Genomic DNA, 3,940 nt, shown 5'->3' with positions numbered 1-3,940 from the left:
TTGTGCAAGTTCTCCCACTTAAAAAGATGAGAGATGCCTGTAATTTTCATCATAGGTACACGTCAACTATGACAGACAAAATGAGAAAAGAAATTCCAGAAAATCACATTGTAGGATTTTTTATGAATTTATTTGCAGATTATGGTGGAAAATAAGTATTTGGTCAATAACAAAAGTTTCTCAATACTTTGTTATATACCCTTTGTTGGCAATGACACAGGTCAAACGTTTTCTGTAAGTCTTCACAAGGTTTTCACACACTGTTGCTGGAATTTTGGCCCATTCCTCCATGCAGATCTCCTCTAGAGCAGTGATGTTTTGGGGCTGTCGCTGGGCAACACGGACTTTCAACTCCCTCCAAAGATTTTCTATGGGGTTGAGATCTGGAGACTGGCTAGGCCACTCCAGGACCTTGAAATGCTTCTTACGAAGCCACTCCTTTGTTGCCCGGGCGGTGTGTTTGGGATCATTGTCATACTGAAAGACCCAGCCACGTTTAATCTTCAATGCCCTTGCTGATGGAAGGAGGTTTTCACTCAAAATCTCACTATACATGGCCCCATTAATTCTTTCCTTTACACGGATCATCCTGGTCCCTTTGCAGAAAAACAGCCCCAAAGCATGATGTTTCCACCCCCATGCTTCACAGTAGGTATGGTGTTCTTTGGATGCAACTCAGCATTCTTTGTCCTCCAAACACGACGAGTTGAGTTTTTACCAAAAAGTTCTATTTTGGTTTAATCTGACCATATGACATTCTCCCAATCCTCTTCTGGATCATCCAAATGCACTCTAGCAAACTTCAGATGGGCCTGGACATGTACTGGTTTAAGTAGGGGAACACGTCTGGCACTGCAGGATTTGAGTCCCTGGCGGCGTAGTGTGTTACTGATGGTAGGCTTTGTTACTTTGGTCCCAGCTCTCTGCAGGTCATTCACTAGGTCCCCCCGTGTGGTTCTGGGATTTTTGCTCACCGTTCTTGTGATCATTTTGACCCCACGGGGTGAGATCTTGCGTGGAGCCCCAGATCGAGGGAGATTATCAGTGGTCTTGTATGTCTTCCATTTCCTAATAATTGCTCCCACAGTTGATTTCTTCAAACCAAGCTGCTTACCTATTGCAGATTCAGTCTTCCCAGCCTGGTGCAGGTCTACAATTTTGTTTCTGGTGTCCTTTGACAGCTCTTTGGTCTTGGCCATAGTGGAGTTTGGAGTGTGACTGTTTGAGGTTGTGGACAGGTGTCTTTTATACTGATAACAAGTTCAAACAGGTGCCATTAATACAGGTAACGAGTGGAGGACAGAGGAGCCTCTTAAAGAAGAAGTTACAGGTCTGTGAGAGCCAGAAATCTTGCTTGTTTGTAGGTGACCAAATACTTATTTTCCACCATAATTTGCAAATAAATTCATTAAAAATCCTACAATGTGATTTTCTGGATTATTTTTTCTCAATTTGTCTGTCATAGTTGACGTGTACCTATGATGAAAATTACCGTCCTCTCTCATCTTTCTAAGTGGGAGAACTTGCACAATTGGTGGCTGACTAAATACTTTTTTCCCCCACTGTACACTAGTTGTTCAATTTAACAGCACATTCGGGAATAATACTCTCTTATTTCATGTCTCCATACAGAATCCCTATATAACGTTATAAATTCTTAGTTATTCATGTCCACATCGCAGCAGGCCGAGAGGTACACATACATATCATGTTCTCAAGGATATCTCAGTGTCCGGGGGCATCAATTAACATTGTTACAGGCCTTTACCCATCTCTCTCTCTCTCTCTCTCTCTCTCTCTCTCTCTCTCTCTCTCTCTCTCTCTCTCTCTCTCTCTCTCTCTCTCTCTCTCTCTCTCTCTCTCTTCTCTCTCTCTCTCTCTCTCTCTCTCTCTCTCTCTCTCTCTCTCTCTCTCTCTCTCTCTCTCTCTCTCTCTCTCTCTCTCTCTCTCTCTCTCTCTCTCTCTCTCTCTCTCTCTCTCTCTCTCTCTCTCTCTCTCTCTCTCTCTCTCTCTCTCTCTCTCTCTCTCTCTCTCTCTCTCTCTCTCTCTCTCTCTCTCTCTCTCTCTCTCTCTCTCTCTCTCTCTCTCTCTCAGAACTGGTTGGGGTATTCATTATTTTCCCTATATAACTATACTTAGGTATTCACACCCACACCCCTCCATGTGCATCTATGCACCATATGTATCTTCAACGGTTCTAGCCTCACATAGACAATTCAGAAATGCCTATAGACCGCTACTTCCTATACAGTAAGGAAAAAAAGTATTTGATCCCCTGCTGATTTTGTACGTTTGCCCACTGACAAAGACATGATCAGTCTATAATTTTAATGGTAGGTTTATTTGAACAGTGAGAGACAATAACAACAACAAAATCCAGAAAAACGCATGTCAAAAATGTTATACATTGATTTGCACTTTAATGAGGGAAATAAGTATTTGACCCCTCTGCAAAACATGACTTAATACTTGGTGGCAAAACCCTTTTTGGCAATCACAGAGGTCAGACGTTTCTTGTAGTTGGCCACCAGGTTTGCACACATCTCAGGAGGGATTTTCTCCCACTCCTCTTTGCAGATCTTCTCCAAGTCATTAAGGTTTTGAGGCTGAAGTTTGGCAACACGAACCTTCAGCTCCCTCCACAGATTTTCTATGGGATTAAGGTCTGGAGACTGGCTAGGCCCCTCCAGGACCTTAATGTGCTTCTTCTTGAGCAACTCCTTTGTTGCCATGGCTGTGTGTTTTGGGTCATTGTCATGCTGGAATACCCATCCACGACCCATTTTCAATGCCCTGGCTGAGGGAAGCAGGTTCTCACCCAAGATTTGACGGTACATGGCCCCGTCCATCGTCCCTTTGATGCGGTGAAGTTGTCCTGTCCCCTTAGCAGAAAAACACCCCCACAGCATAATGTTTCCACCTCCATGTTTGACGGTGGGCTGGTGTTCTTGGGGTCATAGGCAGCATTCCTCCTCCTCCAAACACGGCGAGTTGAGTTGATGCCAAAGAGCTCGATTTTGGTCTCATCTGACCACAACACTTTCACCCAGTTCTCCTCTGAATCATTCAGATGTTCACTGGCAAACTTCAGACGGCCCTGTATATGTGCTTTCTTGAGCAGGGGGACCTTGCGGGCGCTGCAGGATTTCAGTCCTTCACGGCGTAGTGTGTTACCAATTGTTTTCTTGGTTACTATGGTCTCAGCTGCCGTGAGATCATTGACAATATCCTCCCGTGTAGTTCTGGGCTGATTCCTCACCGTTCTCATGATCATTGCAACTCCACGTGGTGAGATCTTGCATGGAGCCCCAGGCCGAGGGAGATTGACAGTTATTTTGTGTTTCTTCCATTTGCGAATAATCGCACCAACGATGGTCTTGTAGCCCATTCCATTCTTGTGTAGGTCTACAATCTTGTCCCTGACATCCTTGGAGAACTCTTTGGTCTTGGCCATGGTGGAGAGTTTGGAATCTGATTGATTGATTGCTTCTGTGGACAGGTGTCTTTTATACAGGTAACAAGCTGAGATTAGGAGCACTCCCTTTAAGAGTGTGCTCCTAATCACAGCTCGTTACCTGTATAAAAGACACCTGGGAGCCAGAAAACTTTCTTGATTGAGAGAGGGTCAAATACTTATTTACCTCATTAAAATGCAAATCAATTTATAACATTTTTGTTCAAATAAACCTACCATTAAAATTATAGACTGATCATTTCTTTGTCAGTTGGCAAACTTACAAAATCAGCAGGGGATCAAATACTTTTTTCCCTCACTGTAGTCTAATTTACCCAGCACCTGGGTCAAGTGCTCAACCCAAGGCGCTGGGTTAGAAGCACAAATTAATCAAATGCTGAGTTTGTCCAATATTGACCCAGCGCTGGGTTGTCGAAATGACCCAATTTGGCGAAAATAATATGAATTGCCATATTAGGCATATCT

The sequence above is a fragment of the Coregonus lavaretus genome (genome assembly GCF_964263955.1).
Source record: "Coregonus lavaretus genome assembly, chromosome: 24".
Classification (NCBI taxonomy): Eukaryota; Metazoa; Chordata; class Actinopteri; order Salmoniformes; family Salmonidae; genus Coregonus; species Coregonus lavaretus.
The sequence above is the reverse complement of the archived record's forward strand: the minus strand, read 5'-3'. Positions refer to the sequence as shown.